At 46.0% G+C, this 20,572-nt stretch overlaps 1 long non-coding RNA gene across 1 annotated transcript in view; it reads right to left on the bottom strand.

The window, feature by feature from the left end:
* LOC137416736 (uncharacterized) overlaps window positions 1–20,572 on the bottom strand; it is a 71,246-nt gene that overhangs the window by 18,511 nt on the left and 32,163 nt on the right. The window contains exon 2 of the long non-coding RNA XR_010982329.1: window positions 18,444–18,766. This is a non-coding gene — a long non-coding RNA (uncharacterized LOC137416736). The remainder of the gene's footprint in view (window positions 1–18,443; window positions 18,767–20,572) is intronic.

The following is a 20,572-nucleotide window of genomic DNA, read 5'->3' on the forward strand; positions in this document are numbered from 1 at the left end:
CTTTCATATGAATGAATATATTTATGACAAAAGGATGCACATGTGTGATTTCACTTACAGAAATGGGCGAGTATTTTTGATCTAGCAGACGTTCTGAGTGACGATTCAGAGATGTTTTGATTTATGATCAATGTTAAAGATGCAAGCCTTTCTGTGTGATTTGCATGTGGACCTTTTGTTCAATTAAATATAGATATCTAGGATTATTGCATGACAAAATGATGGAAATTTAATGAACAGGCTAAAATTGCGTACATAATTTGTGAATGGGAGAAATAACACAAAATTACGATGTTGTTCTTGTAAATTTCTGCATGTTTTATGTGCCTTGAAGGAACAGGTGGATTCAACAATGCAGGTCCAGGCATATATTTCAGGAAAACAGATTTGGTTGGTACATATATTTTTTATTGAAAGGTGAAAAGTATATATTTACATCTATATTATAATAGGCTACGGTGATTCTGTCCTGTCTGTCTGTCTGTCTGTCTGTCTGTCCGGGGGTGTGGCTTACTCCGTTTGCAGAGTAGCTCCACCCATTCTTGGAGAGGCTTCATGTAAACAAATATCCACCATTTTATTATCTCGAATAGCTTTGAGGCCTGTTTAGTTAGGCCCGTGCTGTCTTTCTCTCTCACACAGGTTTATTTCAACTCAAATTCGATATATCATTTCATTTTTAACAGTCGCTAACATAGTTTTAGACTTGGTTGAAAAAAAAACGGGAAGAGAATCCCATGAAAGTTTCTGTTTATAGAACGAAATGAATTCTCAAAGGCCTGTAAAATAAAGCTCATTCATTGAGTCACCCTCACGATTTTATCTCGAATTCACCATCTGATTTAATTTTTATCGATGGTTTTAGACTCGGTGTCAGAAATAATTGAGAACATTCACGCACACACGGGAAAATGCAGAGATATATTTTTTTAAATCACGCCACGATGATACACAAAAATACACCGCCGAAAATAACAGTCGGGGAAAATGTCGACATATATTTAAAAATTCGCTTTTTCTTTTCCGTTAAGATATATTACTTTTACTTTTGATGACATTCGTCACAAAAACGACATATATTTCTTCGTTCTTATTTCATTCAACATTATTATCCGGAAGTAAAATATGTTTCAGGAAATTACCGAGAGATATTTCTTCGTTTTTTTTTTATTAGTTATGTGCGCATACACTTTAAATAGGTTTATTTGAAATCTTTAATTTTCACAATGTAATTTACTTGCCATTTGTCATTTGATGATTATGAGACACTTCTTCTTGAGGATCGTGACAATTCATGCGTTGCGTGGAAACTTCTATTTCCAAAATGAATGAGACGGTCGATGAAGAATGCAGACTTGAACAGGATGCAGCAAGAAAACGAATGAGATGAGCGAATGAGTCCGTCGACGAACGTCAATGCAGACATGAACATGATGCAGCGAGAAAAAGAACGAGACGGGAGAACCGCACAGGATGCTGCTGCAACAACGATGAGGAGGGTTGGAGAGGACTGAGGAGCGAGGGGTTGGAGAGGAGTTAGGGGTTGGAGAGTGAGGACCTAGGGGTTGGAGAGTGAGGAGCTAGGGGTTGGGGAGTGAGGAGCTAGGGGTTGGAGAGGAGCAAGGAATTGGAGAGAAGTGATTAGTGAGGGGTTGGAGAGTGAGGAGCGAGGAGTTGGAGAGTGAAGAGCGAGGGGTTGGGGGGTGAGGAGCGAGGGGTTGGAGAGCGAGGAGCTAGGGGCTGGGGAGCGAGGAGCTAGGGGCTGGAGAGCGAGGAGCTGGGGGTTGGAGAGCGAGGAGCTAGAGGTTGGAAAGCGAGGAGCTAGGGGTTGTTGAGCGAGGAGCGAGGGGTTGGAGAGCTAGTTGTTGGAGAGTGAGGAGCTAGGGGTTGGAGAGCGAGGAGCTAGGGGTTGGAGAGCGAAGAGCTAGGGGTTGGAGAGCGAGGAGCTAGGGGTTGGAGAGCGAGGAGCGAGGGGTTGGAGAGCGAGGGGTGGGAGAGTGAGGAGCGAGGGGTTGGAGAGTGAGGGGTTGGAGAGCGAGGAGCGAGGGGTTGGAGAGCTAGGAGCGAGGGGTTGGAGAGAAAGGGGTTGGAGAGCGAGGAGCAAGGAATTGGAGAGTGAGGGCCGATTGGAGCAGAGAGTGAGGGCTGATTGGAATAGAGAGTGAGGAGCTATTGGAGAGGAGAGTGAGGAGCGATTGGAGAGGAGATTGAGGAGCGATTGGAGAGGAGAGTGAGGAGCGATTGGAGAGGAGTGTGAGGGGTTGGAGAGGAGTGTGAGGGGTTGGAGAGGAGTGTGAGGGGTTGGAGAGGAGTGTGAGGGATTGGAGAGGAGTGTGAGCGATTTGAGAGGAGTGTGAGGAAGTATTGGAGAGGAGTGTGAGGAAGTATTGGAGAGGAGTGTGAGGAGGTATTGGAGGGGAGTGTGAGGAGGAGTGGGATTGGAGAGGCATGAGGATGAAGAGAGGAGAGTGTCAGGTGAAGAGGAGTGAGGGGTCACATATTATGTGAAATAAAGAAATTGTGTTCATTACACCATTTCTGGATCTGATGAATTGCCAGTAACCATTTTGTAAAATTTAATGTGCAGCATCTAAATCAAGATGTCCAAATGTCACACACGTCCATGCCCGTGGGATTCCCACGGGTGACCCCACAAGACTGCAGCAAGAAAAAGAACGAGACGGGAGAATGAGACCCTCGACGAACGTGATCACAGACTCGCACAGGATGCTGCTGCAACAACGATGAGGAGGGTTGAAGAGGAGCGAGGGGTTGGAGAGGAGTTGGGGGTTGGAGAGTGAGGAGCTAGGGTTTGAAGAGTGAGGAGCTAGGGGTTGGGAGTGAGGAGCTAGGGGTTGGAGAGTGAGGGGCTAGGGGTTGGAGAGGAGCGAGAAATTGGAGATGAGTGAGGGATTGGAGAGTGAGGAGCGAGGGGTTGGAGAGCGAGGAGCTAGGTGTTGGAGAGTGAGGAGCAAGGAGTTGGAGAGTGAAGAGCGAGGGGTTGGAGAGTGATGAGCGAGGGGATGGAGAGTGAGGAGCAAGGAGTTGGAGAGTGAGCAGCGATTGGAGTGGAGAGTGAGGACCGATTGGAGAGGAGAGTGAGGAGCGATTGGAAAGGAGTGAGGAGCGATTGGAGAGGAGTGTGAGGAGGTATTGGAGGGGAGTGTGAGGAGGTATTGGAGGGAAGTGTGAGGAGGTATTGGAGGGGAGTGTGAGGAGGTATTGGAGGGGAGTGCGAGGAGGTTTTGGAGGGGAGTGTGAGGAGATATTGGAGGGGAGTGTGTGGAGGAGTGGGATTGGAGAGGCGTGAGGGTGGAGAGAGGAGAATGTCAGGTGGAGAGGAGTGAGGGGCACATATTATGTGAAATAAATAAATTGTGTTCATTACACCATTTCTGGATCTGGTGAATTGCCAGTAACCATATTGTAAAATTTAATGTGCAGCATCTAAATCAAGATGTACAAATGTCACACACATCCATGCCCGTGGGATTCCCACGGGTGACCCCACTAGTATAATAATAAATCTGGATGAACTTGGGAAAATACAACATTTAGATATGAAATATTTGTCTACCATTAAGCTTCAAAATATAAAAATTGATAAACAATGGCATCCATTGTAAAACGTCTGCATAACGTTATCTGCTGGTTGCAAAGTGCAGTTTCTATTGTAAAACGTCTGCATAACGTTACCTGTTGGTCTGATTTCCAGGTTTGGAATGCTGTCAAAATGATGGGCTGAACTGATTGGATCTGCTGGGTGTTAATTTAAGGGCTGTTGCGATTAAGCATGTCATTTAATGCTACCAAAATTCAAATTGATTTATCTCAGTTGAGCACCAAATCTGTCTATCAATTTTGTCCGTGTCCATCAGTAAGCTTTTGAGACATGCTTCACGTTTAATGAAAGACAATAATTAAGCGCTTTGTGGAAAGGCAATGGCAAACCACCCAATGTCGTACACGATATTTCCAGCACGATCGTGGTGTGGGAATGCAAGTAACTGCTAATCTTGCCTGTCCTGTGTGCACAATGTCGGACAGTGTTGAACAAATTAATACAGTAAAGATTATTATGGCGTTTTTTAAATCCCAAAGTCATAATGACAGGGTTGATGGATTGAAGCGGTGTGTGTTTCATGAACTAATGATGTTGTTCGTTGTTAATGGAACAGCAAGCGACGAGTGTTTGTGAGTGACAACCACCCTCTGGTAGAGGCTCATATAAAGGGGATACTTATTTATGCGGCACCCTTACAATAACTATTTAATGGCGAGGGTTGTGGTTTGACTCGATTTTGCGAAATTTACATTATTTGTACAAGTTAAATGGTAAAATAATGAAGGAATACATTGGAGTTGTGACATGGTGTAGACAGAAGGGAGGTTGCGATGTTGGTGCCGTGGATGCAGTGCCCCATTCTGGTAAATTGGTATTTACACATCACTGGAATTGGTGGTGGTACAAAGATTGGTGCATGTTCTGGAACACTGATGTGATGTGTCAAGGGTCATTTTGAGCAAGTGAAACGGTGAACATTTTGCTCGAAATTTGAGTTACTAGTTTAATTGGTGACCAAATTATGTTACCGCATTGTATGACGATTGTTTGAAGATTGTAAATTCTATGAGACAAACTGTAGGCAAATCTTTTTGTTTCACTTCTAAAAAAACAAAAAGACTGTGGACATGTACCTGGGTTGTTTTTTTTGTTGTTTTGGTTTTTAAAAAAATTGTGGACCAAAGTTGGTGTGTGATTCAACCTTTTGGTAAGGATGTAAGGTAAAATTGAGTTATGGAATTAATTGCTTAAATGAGTAATCTTTCAGCATGCAAAGGGTGACAAGACATGGGATTTTAATGGGATTTGTAATTGAATTTGGATGAGTTAAATATAAAAGATATTTGTTTTTTGTCAAGAAAAAGTGACAATTAGCTGAGGAGTTGTGGTTTGACTCGTGGTTGTGGTGGTTGTTTGTTGTGGTTTGAAGTCTCCCTCCGTCTTTCCGCACTAGTCTCCCTCCGTCTCTTCTTAATTTCACCTACCCCCTCTTCCACTTCCTCTAATTTTTGTTTCACCTCCTTTATTTCCCGGTGCGCCCCTTCAATTTCTCCCTCTAAGGCCACCTTGGTCGTTTCTATATGCGTCCTGACTTCCCGTTCCTTCATCTCCATTGTCTCCACCATATCCTCTAACCTCTTTGTCAGTCCCTCATGTACCGTCTGACATTCCTTCTTTGTCGCTATTAGTTCTTTCTTGATCTCTTTTTGCGTCGCTTTCAACCCCCCTATTACAGCCGTGTTCTTTTCCACCTGCTCCCCTAACTCCTTTTGTCCCACTGTCAGCTGCTCTACTCCCCGCTTCAGGTCTTCTATGCCCCCCTGTAACCTAGCCGTACTGTTCCTCACCTTTTTCTCCATGCGCTACTCACCCCGCTTTACCTCCTCGCGTACCCCCGCGACCTCTTCACCCACTCCACGCCTTATATCCTCCCCAATCTCTCCCATCTCTTTGGTAGATGCCGCCCTCATCTGCTCCAAATCATTCCTTTGGGCATCCAATTTACTTTCCAACCTGTTTTTTACCTCCTCTATCTGGTTCCCCATCTGTTTAATTTCCCAGGCGGATTGCTCCCCTATTTCCCTCAATTTGCCTTCCATATTGTTTTCTAACCCCGTTAACCCATTCTTCACCTCTTCCATCTGGTTCTCCTGGGCGGCCATTCTATTTTCCAACCCCGCTAACCAATCCTTAATTTCCCCGATTTGGTTACCCACGTCCTCCAGTTGGCCCCCCAATTTACCTTCCAGCCCTTCCAACCTGTTGTCTAACCCCTCAAATTTGTTGTCTAAACTCTCAAATTTGTTGTCTAAACCCTCAAATTTGTTGTCTAAACCCTCAAATTTGGCTTCTAGCCCCCTGATTTGATTTCCCAATCCTCCAATTTGGTTTCCCAATTGCTCGATTTGGCTTCCCAGCCCCCTGTTCTTTTCCATTTCCTCACCCGACTTGACTATGAAGGCCTGCATTTGCACCATGAATAGGTTCCAGTTCATCGGTGCCGCGGGCGTGGCTGCCGCAGCCACGTTCGAGGCGCCATTTTGTGCGCCTCTAACCTCGTGCGAAGCGCCGCCATCTCGTGCGCCTGACACCCCCTCTACCACATCCTCGTCGCTCTCCTATCTCTCTCCCAATTCCTCCCTGGGGTCCTGGGTTGCCTCTAACTCCTCTTCTAACTCCCCTACCGGCATCCGGTTGCCTTGATCATCCATGGCACAATTTTAATTTCGGATGTTTAAACAAAATTTCGGCCGCTCGTAATTTCGACCAAATTTTCAGACGTTTTTAATAATTTGGTTCGGGCCTCAAATCCCACTCCCCGACACCAATTGTTACGGCCAATAGCACAATTGGTGTCCAAAATTTGGGCTAAATAAATTTAGACCCAGGTTCCAGATCCCAACTCCTGACTACCAATTGTTACGGAACCGGAGGACGGCACTCCCGTTAGCAAGGGGGGGGGTCAATCCCCTCGTCCTGTTAAGCTGGCCATCTCCATTCCTGGAACTACCCCACTCCTTTGTGGGATGGGATTGGCCAAGGTGATTGGTCAAGGGATTCCCGGACACCTCCGCCAATCCCTCTACAAAGCAGGTGGATGGCCCCGCTCGAATCCCGGACAAGATGGAGTTTGCCGAGCAGTTTAGCAATCCGGAATCCGAGCTGTTAGCGATGGACTAAACCCGATTATAAAGCATTGGCCGAATCGTGCCACAGGTATTCAATCAGGAAAAGACTAAAGCGATCGGGAAAGAATGAAACCAAAAGTAAGAAATAACAGACATTTATTAATTATTTACAACAAATCAAAGAAACCGAAGAAGAAACGAAAGTAATTTACAGAAGAAGAAGAAGACACAGAGCAAACTTATCTACACAGGCTTAACTTATCCCCAGGACAATACAGACAGCACAAACTCACGTACACAAATGGGAATTGCAGGCAGGAATGGCTGGACGAAGGATGAGAGGGGCAGACGGTCCACAGAGCTGGCGGGCAGGGAGGTCCGGGGATCGTGGCACGCCGTTGGTGTCTCGCGTGCACGCCCTCACCCAGAATCAGGTTCAGCGGCGAAAACCCGGTCATCAGCGCTGGTTCTTCCTCCTCGGTCATCAGCCTCCTTACACGTCTCTTCGTAAGCAGTCCCTCGCAGTTCCTTTTATTGCTGACGGCCGTATCAAGCCGCCAGCTCTGATGACACGCCTACTGGTTGGCTCACCTCGGCGCTGGTTGGTTGGTAAGGGCTCTCTGACTCCACCTTTGATGACGAGTTGGTGCCACGCCCGTGATCCGGCGGCTCCTCCCCCCCTTCTTCTCCGTTCTTGGTCTCATGCGTAATGGAGTTTTGGCGGTGTGGTGCCAACAAAACAGCCCAATGCAACGCCGCATTCCTGGCACTTTAAAGAGACGTTTGGGGAAGTTGAAGGGGGCCTATCTTATTTGATTGATGCAACGTAGAGTCAACAATTGGAAACACAGCCTGGAACCTTACCTTACCTGGAACACATAATAACGAAATAACTATGAAAAGGGCCTATGGTTCGCTACGTGTTGCAATGTGGACTAACTAGGGGACGACCTCTGACCTTTACAATGAATGGAGGTATTTACAAAAATAATTATTTACAAAGGGGTATATTTACAACAAGTTACAAAGTGCAGGGTTCTCAAAACCCCAACAATATATATATATACATATATATATATATATATATATATATATATATATATATATATATATATATATATATATATATATATATATATATATATATATATATATATATATATATACAGTGCGTTCAGAAAGTATTCAGGCCCCTTCACTTTTTCACATTTTGTTATGTTGCAGCGTTATGCTGAAATCGATTAAATTCATTTTTTCCCTCATCAATCTACACTCAATACCCCATAATGACAAAGAGAAAACAGGATTTTAGAAAGTTTTACAAATTTATTAAAAATAAAAACCTGAAATATCACATTGACAAAAGTATTCATACCCTTTACTATGACACTTGAAATTTAGCTCAGGTGCCTCCCATTTTCTTGATCATCTTAGAGATGTTTCTACACCTTGATTGGAGTCCATCTGTGGTAAATTCAATTGATTGGACATGATTTGGAAAGGCACACACCTGTCTATATAAGGTCTCACAGCTGACAATGCATATCAGAGCAAAAACCCAGCCATGAGGTCGAATGAACTGCCTGCAGAGCTCAGAGACAGGATTGTGTCGAGGCTCAGATCTGGGGAAGCCTACAAAAAAAATCTCTGCTGCATTGAAGGTTCCCAAGAGCACAGTGGCCTCCATAATTCTTAAATGGAAGAAGTTTGGAACAACCAGGGCTCTTCCTAGAGCTGGCCGCCCGGCCAAACTGAGCAATCGGGGGAGAAGGGCCTTGGTAAGAGAGGTGACCAAGAACCCGATGGTCACTCTGGCTGAGCTCCAGAGATCCTGTGTGGAGATGGGAGAAACTTCCAGAAGGACAACCATCACTGCAACACTCCACCGATCTGGGCTTTATTACAGAGTGGCCAGACGGAAGCCAAACAGTTCAATCTCGGTTTCGTCAGACCACAGAATCTTGTTTCTCTCAGTCTGCGAGTCCTTTAGGTGCTTTTTTGCAAACTCCAAGCAGGCTTTCATGTGTCTTTCACTGAGGAGAGGCTTCCGTCTGGCCACTCTGCCATAAAGCCCAGATCGGTGGAGTGTTGCAGTGATGGTTGTCCTTCTGGAAGTTTCTCCCATCTCCACACAGGATCTCTGGAGCTCAGCCAGAGTGACCATCGGGTTCTTGGTCACCTCTCTTACCAAGGCCCTTCTTCGCCGATTGCTCAGTTTGGCCGGGTGGCCAGCTCTAGGAAGAGTCCTGGTTGTTCCAAACTTCTTCCATTTAAGAATTATGGAGGCCACTGTGCTCTTCGGAACCTTCAATGCAGCAGAGATTTTTTTGTGGGCTTACCCAGATCTGAGCATCGGCACAATCCTGTCTCTGAGCTCTGTAGGCAGTTTCTTCGACCTCATGGCTTGGTTTTTGCTCTGATATGTATTGTCAACTGTGAGACCTTATATAGCCAGGTGTGTGCCTTTCAAAATCATGTTCAATCAATTGAATTTACCACAGGTGGACTCCAATCAAGGTGTAGAAACATCTCAAAGATGATCAAGAGAAATGGGAGGCACCTGAGATAAATTTCAAGTGTCATAGCAAAAGGGTCTGAATACTTATGTCAATGTGATATTTCAGTTTTTTCTTTTTAATAAATTTGCAAAACTTTCTAAAATCCTGTTTTCTCTTTGTCATTATGGGGTATTGAGTGTAGATTGATGAGGGGAAAAATGAATTTAAACGATTTCAGCATAAGGCTGCAACATAACAAAATGTGAAAAAAGTGAAGGGGTCTGAATACTTTCTGAATGCAGTCTATATATATATATATATATATATATATATATATATATATATATATATATATATATATATATATATATATATATATATATATATATATATATATATATATATATATATATTGTTACGGTTTTTAGAACCTTCACTTGTAAATTTTAGTCAATGTTTCCCTTATAAATGATCCCCTGTAAATATCCCCATCAATTGGCTTTGTTAAAGATCGCACCCTAGTTAGTCCATGTACAACACGTAGCGAACCATAGGACCTCTATGTAGTTATTTCATTATTGTGTGTTTCAGTTAAGGATCTGTTCCCAATAGTTGAATCTGCATTGCATTAATCAAATAAGATAGGCCCCTTTCAATTTCCCCAATCGTCTCACCGTCTCTTCAAAGTAGCAGTAGGGCGACGTTCGCTGCTCCTTGCCTTGATGCGATTGTTTGCCTTAAGCCACCATAAGCCATGCGGTCAAGCCAAGGAAGAAGGGGGCAGAGCCACCAGAACAAGGTGTGGCACGTCGACGCATCATCAGAGGTGGAGTCAGCGAGCCCTTTGCCGGCCAACCAGCACCGTGGTGAGCCAACCGGTAGGCGTGTCATCAGAGCCGGCGGCTTGATTCCGAGATGGACAATAAAAGCGGCTGCGGGGGACTGCTTAAAGCAGCAGTGAGGGAGACGAGAGATGAGGTACAAGAGACGAGTGAGAGAGGAGGTACAAGGGAGTTGAGTGAGAAGGTTCATGAGCAGTTGAGGAAGAAGACGTGATCCGGCAGATGAGTGAGGTACCCGACGAGTATACGGAGCATTGAAAGGAGGAACGTTGGTCCGTTTGACGGCGACAATCCCGCGCTTCATTCGCATTGTCCGACCGTGTGAGATACGAGACCAGAAGCTGCCACTGGCTGTTCATTGCCAGCCCGGAGCGTTGAACTGGAGCGGACCCCAATGCTGTGCCTCTGCCCGAACCTTCCAGCCCTGCTGTCACACCTGGACCTTCTCCCTCTTCCAGTCATTCCTGCCTGCTATTCACCTTTCGTGTAAGTCTGTGTGTTTGTCCTGGGGTATAAAATAAGACTGTTTAAGGCTGCCCTGTGTGCTTCTTCTTCTTCGTTCTGTATATTACTTTCGTACTTCTCCTTTGGTTTTGGTGTACATAATTAATAAATGTCTGTTATTTCTTACCTTTGGTTTCTTCTTTCCCCCGATCGTTTTCGTCCTGTCTCCAATTGAGTACCTGTGGCACGATTCGGCCAACTGCTTTAAATCGGGTTAGTCAATCGCTAACGGCTCGAATCGCGGATTGCTAAACCGCTCGGCAAATACCATCTTGTCCGTGGTTCGAGCGGTACTTGTCTCCCTGCTTTGCAGAGGGATTGGTAAAGTTATTCGGGAGAACACCTTGACCAATAACCCTGACCAATTTCACCCCGCAAAGGAGCGTTATAAGTACCAGGACTAGAGACGGCCAGCTTAACAGGACAAGGGGATTAACCCCCTCTTGTTAAGGGGAGTGCCGTCTCTGAGATCCGTAACAATATATATATATACATATATATATATATATATATATATATATATATATATATATATATATATACACATATATATATATATATATATACATATATATATATGCTGTATATGTATTGTTGCGGCTTTCCTCATCGGCCTTTCCCCTTACCAAGGGGGGATTAGTCCCCTTGTCTTTTACGAGCCGAGGCGATCCGGGGCTATGACGTTCCTTCCGGAAGACGTTGAATGGAGTGGTCGGCCGAATTCCTATTACCTAAGTACCAACGCCGCCCAGGAAGCAAGGAAATAAACCCCGCCCGAATCACGGTTGTAGGTGGAAACGCCGAGCGATAGCGAACTGTGATATGAGCCGTTAACAAGGACTAAACACATTCTGAGCGGTTCCGAATCGTACCACGCTTACCTAATGGAGGAAAACACTGATACGGTCGAATCAGAAAGAACAAGGAAGAACAGATTGGTTTATTCACAATTTGTACAGGAAGGAGAAGAAGAACACACAGTGCAGCCTTATTACAGTCTTAACTTATCCCAGGACATGGGCCCGTTTCACACTCAGACACACTCACACGTGGATGTAGATGGTCAGGTTGATGGTCCAGGGATGATGGCGTCCAGGCAGTCCACTCCGGTCCTCGACTCGCACCGCGAAGAAGATGGTCAGGGCGGCAGAAGCTCCCCGCGGGTTGTTGGTGCAGATGGGACAATTACGGGGTTAAATGCGGGGCGAAAGGTAGGGCTGGCTGGGTGGTTACTTGCGACCACGGCCACGTACGTAATAGATGATCCGGGCTTGGCGGTTATACTTGCGGTCACGGCCACGTACGTAATAGAAGACCCAGTGCTATATGCGCTCCCAATACAGTTCAATGGCAAAGCGCCTCTCCCGCAGAAGTCCTTTTAGCACCGTCCTCATACAAAGCGCATATCCTCTGCAAGAGGCCTTATGCTCACACATACTATGACATAACTAATGTTCTAAGGGGCCTACATGTTGCTTGTGGAATAACTATGGGGGCAAACCTTTAACCTTTATGTACCTTTATGTTATATGTACACTTTCAAAACCGCAACAGTATATACAGTCAGACCCCGATATTCGTGCTTGATAAAATGCTACCTGTCTCTATTCACAGAAAATCTGTTTCTGGTGTTTGTTCCCCCTCCATCCCCTCCCTCACCTCAATCGGCCACACGGCTGATTCCGCACGTGATAAAGCTGAATGCCTCAACTCTGTGTTTGCCTCTAAATTTTGTGTCCCAAACCCATCCCTCTCTGTACCCACCGTACCCAGTCGTACCCAGCTGCTCCTGGACTCTGTGTCCTTTCCTCCTGACAAGGTGGAAAAGTTTCTGTCAACCCTCGACTCTGATTCTGCAACTGGACCTGACGGCATCAGCCCACGGGTCCTAACATCCTGTTCTTCCGCTCTTTCACTCCCTCTCTCTGTTCTCTTCACCCTCTCTTTTGCTCAAGGTCATCTGCCATCTGCTTGGAAATCTGCCAACATCACCGCTTTGCATAAAAAGGTGCAAAAACAGATCCCAGCAACTACAGACTAATCAGCCTTCTCCCAATTATCAGCAAAGTCATGGAATCCATCATTGCTTCAGATATGAAATCTTTCCTCTTCCCCAATGGCTTGATCTCTGATCATCAATTTGGTTTAAGACCTGGTCACTCTACTCTGGACATGCTGCTTCTGCTTTCTCAACAATGGATGGAGGTCCTCAATGCCAAACAGGAAATTAGAGCTGTCTCCCTTGACATATCACGTGCCTTCGATACGGTCTGGCACCCCGCTCTGCTCACCAAACTCTCCTCTTTTGGTATCCATGGAAATCTCCGCGCATGGCTGGCGGACTTCCTCTCTAGTCGTAGTCAACGTGTGGCCCTGAATGGCTTTCTCTCATCTCCTCTTCCTGTTCAGGCTGGAGTCCCCCAAGGCAGTGTTCTGGGCCCTGTGCTTTTTCTGGTCTTCATAAATGATCTCACTGACTCTCTTGAAAATCCTCTCTATCTCTTTGCTGATGACTCTACTCTCTGTCGCTCCATTCTTCATCCCTCAGATCGGCAGTCTGCAGCCTCCTCACTCTCTGCAGACCTGGACAAAATCACAGACTGGGCATACAAGTGGAACATGTCTTTCAATCCTGACAAATCTCACACTCTTACAATGTCTCTCCGAAAAGACCGACTGGACAACGCTCCCATCCACTTTCTGAATAATCCTCTCCAAGAAGTTCTGTCACTCAAGCTTTTGGGTCTCACTATCTGCCATGATCTTTCCTGGGAAAACCACATTTCAAATCTGGCCTCCAAAGCCAGTCGCCAACTGGGCATCCTCCGTCGTGCGAAGTCCTTCCTTGGCACACCTGAGCTCCTCACCACATACAAGGCTTTCATCCGCAGCTCAATGGAATACTGCTCTCCTCTCTGGGCTGGTGCACCTGCCTCACACCTAGCTCGTCTTCACGCTGTTGAAACCAAAGCATTCAGAATCATTGGAATCTCCCGCGATGAAGCTAACTCCAAGGGCCTCTCACTCACTCACCGCAGGCAGGTTGGTGGTCTTTCCGTCTTCTACCGACTCCTCTCTGGCCTTGCCCCCCCCAGCTCTCTCTGGGCTCTGTCAAGGAAATATTCCTACAGGTCGCACAAGATCTGCCTGCAACCCTCTTATGGTTAAACTGCCAAAATCAAGACTCTCTGCTCACCTTCACTCCTTCATTCCTCTTTTCTCCCGCCTCTGGAACAAACTCCCTCACTCTCTTCAATCCCACTCCACCCTCCAGGTCTTTAAAACAGCTGTTCACCACCATCTCTTATCTTCCCCCATCCAAAACATTGATCTTTTCTATCCCCGCTAATTTCACCCCAATTCCACTTTTTTGAAATACCAACTTCTGTCCTGGAAGTCCTTGGTGTCCTTGTTTGATACTTCTGCCACCCCTCTCCCCCCAAGCCCTCTCCCTCCCACACATCTCCCTGCCCTTAAATGTTGTGTGCCCTCAAGTGTTTGTGTGCTTCCCCTTCTCTTGTCTTCCACTCCCTCTTTTTATATATTTTGTTTGTCTGGTTGATTTGTTTGTGAAGTTAATGTCAGCTCTTTCACGAGCCTCGATTCAGTATACAAAAAAAAAAAGAAAAAAAAAAGTTCTCTTTCAACGAATCCTTTATCATGCGCATGCCCATACATGTGAGTCCTCGACAGTCCTCTCACCAAGCCCTCTCCCAACGAGTCCTCTTTAGCATGCCCTTTCCTCACGAGTCCTTTTTAGCACGCCCTTTCCTCACGAGTCCTCTTTAGCACGCCCTTTCCTCGCGAGTCCTCCCAAGGGCTTTGTGCGCGTGCTTATATAGCCATTTCAGCTAACCTTGCAGCACTTGCTAGATGCGCACTCTCAAGCCATGCCCACCGAACCCTGGTTGGTTGTTGCCCTTACCGTCATCGCCTTCTGACATGCTGCTTGATGCGGCCACACCTCGTCCTCGTGCTCCTCCCTCTTTCCAGGCCTACCTCGTGGCATTTGACTGGTTTCGAGTAAAACCCAAGGGCAGCGAACGCTGCTGGCGGCCAAAGTGTAACAAACTGCCGTGGGTAGCCCAAAGCGTAACAAATTGAGGGATGCCCAATGGAGCGTGGGATCGATTATGCCCATGATGGAGATTGGAGGGTGGCCGCAAAATGAACGGGACCTAAGCTTATTATTTCTTTACACAACGCAGGGATCACTAGTGGAAATGGCCTTATCCTCACACATACTATGACATAACTAATGTTATAAGGGGCCTACGTGTTGCTTGTGGAATAACTATGGGGGCAAACCTTTAACCTTTAATGATGTTATATGTACACTTTCAAAACCGCAACAGTATATACAGTCAGATCCCGATATTCGCGCTTGATAAAATGCTACCTGTCTCTATCCACAGAAAAGTGGAAAAGTGTCCCGCGAATTCGCGGTTTTTCCGGGGCGCAACTTCTTTTTTTTTTCACAAGCCGCTAGCTTGACACATTTATAAAACTTATCTTTCACCAGCCATGCACAAAGCAGCTGGAAATAAGTAAAAAAACATCTGTGAGCTACAAGCATAACCTGCTTCTTCATTTGCTGCTGGGTGCTTCACATTTGCATCGCTTTCGCAGCCGCAAATTTTAGCTGCACTATAATCGAGAGTTTCGCGGGATGATCCACCAGCTGCGTAAACAAGTCAAACCCACGAGTTATAGAATGAAAACGCTTCATTAAATATATTACAGTTCACAATTGACGGCAAAGCATCATAAGAGATGTTACACAATGAAAACGCTTCGGGAGATGTTCCACCAGCTGCGTAAACAAGTCAACCCCGCGAGTTATAGAATGAAAACGCTTCATTAAATCTATTATTGAAATTAGCAGCTAGGCTCAATATGGCATCATCCGATAACATCCCCAACAAACAATGTCCGGAGTGCTCAGCCCTCCCGCAGCTACCCACAATGCTCGCATTCCTACATATACCACTGTCTTGGGTCTCAATCATTCTTCTCATCCCGTTGCTTTGATCTGCGTTTTCGACTCTCGCTCTGCTCATCATTCAATCATGGCTCCCAAGCGCAAGACCAGTACCGGAGATCCATCGACTACCAAGAGGCAGAAGAAAGTTATGAGTATGAGCCAGAAAGTGGAGCTGCTGGGACCAGCTTTCGAGAAGAGAGAGTGCAGCCTCTGTGGGCAGGCATTATGGCATCAACGAATCCAGCGTTCGCTACATACGGAAGAATGAGAAGGTGATTCGTGATTGTTTCAGCAAGTGCTGCATTGAGTACGAAGGTGGTCACCCATGTCCAGGATGTCCACATAGAAAGGATGGAGAAGGCTCTCAACATATGGATCGAGGACAACACGCAGAAGAATATGCCTTTGAGTGGATGTCTCGTTCGCGAAAAGGCCAAACAAATTTAAGACCATCTATCTTGCGCGGGTGGTGCCTGCACGAGAGATGCGCCAACACTAGAGAGGATGGTACATTGGTACAAGCAGTGTGAGTTCATTCACTGCAAGCAGGAGATGGTTCCATCGTTACAAGGAGCGGTATGGTCTCAAAAATGTGAACCTCACAGGGGAGCATGCATCCGGGGACCACAAGGCGGCAAAAGCGTTCCCTGCTCAGCTCGCGAGGCTGATCGAAAATAAGGGATACCTCCCAGAGTAGGTGTTCAATGCTGAAGAGACTGGCTTTTTCGGGAAAAATATGCCCCCGAGAACTTTCACCTCGATGCGCGAGGAGACAGCATCAGGATTCAAGGCTACCAAGGACCGGGTGTCTCTTGTCCTCTGCGCAAACGCAAAAGGGATCTTCATGATGAAACCCATGGTGTACCGTTCCCTAAACCACATGCTCTCAAGGGCAAGAACAAGCAAACTCTGCCCATGTTTTGGAGGTCCAACAGGAAAGCCTTGGTGATGGCAGCAATCTTCCTGGACTGGTTCCATAATTGTTTTGTTGCTCAGGTGGCGAGGTACTTGGTGGAAAAAAAACCTTGCGTTCAAGGTTTTCTTGCTCCTCGACAACTCTCCTGGCCACCCCGCAAACCTGGATATGGCTCACTCGAACATCGAGGTGATCTTCCTGCCGCCCAACACCACCTCCCTCATCCAGCCATTCGATCAAGGTGTAATTTCAATATTTAAAATGTATTACACCCGTTGCACCTTTAGCCACATTTTGATGCAATGGAGTCTGACCCAGGGACCACCGTCTGGCAGTGATGGAAGGATTGCAACATTGCCCACTGCATCAGCGCCATCAAAGAGTCACTGGATGAGGTGAGGGCCTCCACCATCAACATGTGCTGGCATAACCTGTGGCCACAGGCAGTGAAAAACTTTACTGGCTTTCCCGATAACACGGAGGAGAGGCATGTGATTGTTGGATTGGCACAGCAGGTGGGAAGGGAAGGCTTTGATGGCATGCAGCCTGCGGAGTTAGAGATCTAATTTCCTCGCATGGCGACGACCTCACCAAGGAGGAGTTGGAGACCATAATAATGGTGCCTAAGGCTTATACGTACTGTGTCGTTGGAAGATCCGTAACGTCAATGCTTTCGATATTTGATGGTCATTTTAACAATCGGTTTGTTTGTGTTTCACACTGAATGAAAAACGTTAAGGTAGAGCATGGCGATTGTGAGATATGACAGATTCGACGATATGCTCAGCATGAACGGCATAGGAATCAAAATGGCCGTGTGTGGAGTCAGCCGTTGTGCGCCGTAATGACATCAGACATAATCACATCACCCTGTCATGTGACTAGATCCTCAGCTCTGATTGGTATACGTTTGAGGTGACATACGTACATATGGACGGACAAACACTGTTCTCGACGGCTTTGCTCCATGAGCTACGCTGTAAAAATGTGAAACGGTACATGATGTTGTTTTTTTAGTTTCACGGTGCGGTTTGGTTAAGCACTTTTGATAAACTGTAAGCGCATTCCTGGTGTTCTCGTTTTATTATAGGTAATATAAATCACATGGACATTGCTAGGACTTCTAGGAAAGAAGTCGGTATTTCAAAAAAGTGGATCTGGGGTGAACTAACAGGGGTAGAAAAGATCAACGTTTTGGATGGGGGAAGATAAGAGATGGTGATGAACAGCTGTTTTAAAGACCTGGAGGGATGAGTGGGATTGAAGAGTGAGGGAGGCAGGAGAAAAGAGGAATGAAAGAGTGAAGGTGTGCAGAGAGTCTTGATTTTGGCAATTTCACCAGAAGAGGGTTGCAGGCAGATCTTGTGTGACCTGCAGGAGGTCATTTCCGGGACTTTCATAAACATTTGCGGATTATCATCGACATTCACGGGATTTGCCTCAACATTTGTGGATTTTGCCTTGCCATTCACGGTTTGTCCCTCGACATTCGTGGATTTTCGCAATTCGGGAACCAATTCCCCCTTTTCCATTGAAACAATGCCCCCCCCCTCACCCCCCCATTCACGGTTTCACAATTCGTGGCATTTTCCAGGAACGTATCCCCTGCCAACTGTATACCACTTTTTAGATTTAGAAAAGAGCAAGAACTAATAGGATGATCCTTTTCAGGAAGTCAAGAAGATTTGAACACCCATGCTGTCAGGCTGAGTAAAAGTTATGGTATTAAGGTTAAGCAAAGAGGTTCTCCACATTTCCAGTGGAGAAGTTCATGTTTGAAAGGATGCTTGTGAAGGAAGTGCGAGGTTAGGGAAGTATCTTGGGGACGTGGTGGCTTTTTGTGTTGGAGATTGAATTTGTTGATGTCATGTGTGTGAAATGCAATCAATTATATGGAAAACTTTACCTATAAAGTTTTAAAATTTTGGGACACCTCCTTTAGGGTGGGCATTTTTAATGTTCTGGTCTCTATGTACTTTATGAACTTCATAGAAGCCCATACTCACCACCGCCATTCTTGTAGCAGAGGTAAGGGAATCGCCACACATTCCCAAGTCCCACAAAAGTACCAACCATTGAAAGAATGAACTCCAGCCGATTGCTCCAATTTCCTCGTGAGGCAGTAGATTTTGAACAAATGTTTTGTGGGGCAGTAGACTTTGAACATTCACAAATGATCTCTTGAAGGCAATCACAGACTATGTGGGGTACCTCACCAATTGTTGGCCCACCATATCCAAGTGTTTGCAGCTCCTCTTCATTAGCATTCATCATAGTTACCAATTTCCCTCGTTTGCCTCTTCTTAGCTTGTTAGCTTTTTGCCTGCAACTGAAAAGATTGCAGTAAGTTCAGGATTTTTACAAGACTTGATCCCAATGGTTATTGATAATTATATTGAAAGAAATCGGATACTGTATTGTTCATAAGCCATTGGTCACTAAATCCATCCAAACATTCATCACACATACAGCATTAATGTTGTTACGGGTCTCGCATCTGGTCCAATCGCATTCCCGACGTCAAATGTTACATTCTGCACAAAACTGTTCGAGCTCAATCAAGTTGTGTGGGGAGCGTTGATGGACAGCAATCTTCAAGACATGCCACAGATTTTCAATTGGATTTAGGTCGGAGCTCAAACCTGGCTACTCAAGAACATTTATCTTCTTGTTCCTTAGCCACTCCATTGTAGTTTTGGCTGTGTGCTTTGGGTCGTTGTCATGCTGAAAGGTGAACTTCTGTCCCAATGTCAGCTTTCTTGCAGAGGGAAGCAGGTTTTCCTGAAGGATTTTTCTGTATTTTGCTCCATCTATTTTCCCTTCTATCCTGACAAGTGCCACAGTCCCTACTGATGTGAAACATCCCCATAAGATGATTCTGCCATCACCATGCTTCACAGTAGGGATGAAGTTCTTTGGGTGATGTGCTGTGTTGTATTTGCGCCAAATGCAACGTATTGTTTTTACCGGGGTACACACAAATGCAACGTGTGTACCCCGGTTTAGAATAGGTACACCGTATTCCTGCGCATCGTAAGAGGCGACCAAGGGTTGGCGGCAGGAAGGGCATCCGGCCATAAAAACATTGCCTCAAACAGGGAACCATGATTGTCATGGGGCCCGCAAGGCTAACCCCCGCTCTAGCAGGGAAAATGGCCTTAAAACGATCATTGATTGATAATGATTGTTGCGGTTTTGGGAAACCACTAAAAAGTAATGGCAACCACCATACAGGTCCCTTACAATAGTTATTTCATAGCAGACCATTATCTTAGTCCCTTCCCCTCATTTCGGATTAGTATGTCTTTATGCGTTGGGGGGTAAGGAAAGACAGGTCCTCCTCTCATAAGGGATCATTTGCCAGCCAATGTACACCATGGTGTCCAGGCTCAAAAACCCACCAATGAGGGCCTGAGTCATTTTGGGGGAGCTTGTGGGGTGGAGTAACGGGCTCCACCAATTGTAAGCCAGGACACCCTCCAAGATCTCCCCCCCCCCCCTCCCTCGATGAGGGTGAACAAAGGGAGATTCAAGACATTGATTCTCTCTCTGGCCGCTCTCTCTAGGCCCACTCAGGACGTGGACATTTTGCTCTTGGCTGGTCTTCCTCTCACAGGCCTCTACACCTGCATTATTTGAGTCTGGGCCTGTCTCTTGTGCACTCACCACGTGTCTGCAAAATTGCTCTACTCTGGGCCTGTCTCTTGTGCACTCGCCACGTGCCTGCAAGATTACTATACTCTGGGCCTGTCTCTTTGTCGTCTCTGGGCCTGTCTCTCTCTGCTGGGTTCACTGAGCATGTGTGCTCCTCTCTTGGGGCCTGGATTGTTCGCATAGCACGTGCCTGCATTATTGACACTCTTGGTTTTTAGACATTGTGTACCTAACACGTGATTGTTTGGTCTCTCTCTCTCTGCCGTTTTCACTGAGCACGTGTGCTCCACTCTTGGGCCTGGATTGTTGACTTAGCATGTGCCTGTATGACTCACTTTCACGCTGGACCTTGTGGCTGAACACGTTTTATTGACACTCCTCTTAGCTTTGGACTTTGTTCATTCAGCACGTGTTCATTGTTCTCTGCTGGCTGCCACACTCCCTCTTGGTGCACGTGTGCACGACCTCACCTGCCCTTGTT

Source organism: Myxine glutinosa, chromosome 4 (genome assembly GCF_964187855.1).
Source record: "Myxine glutinosa chromosome 4, kmMyxGlut1.1, whole genome shotgun sequence".
In the NCBI taxonomy this organism is placed as follows: Eukaryota; Metazoa; Chordata; class Myxini; order Myxiniformes; family Myxinidae; genus Myxine; species Myxine glutinosa.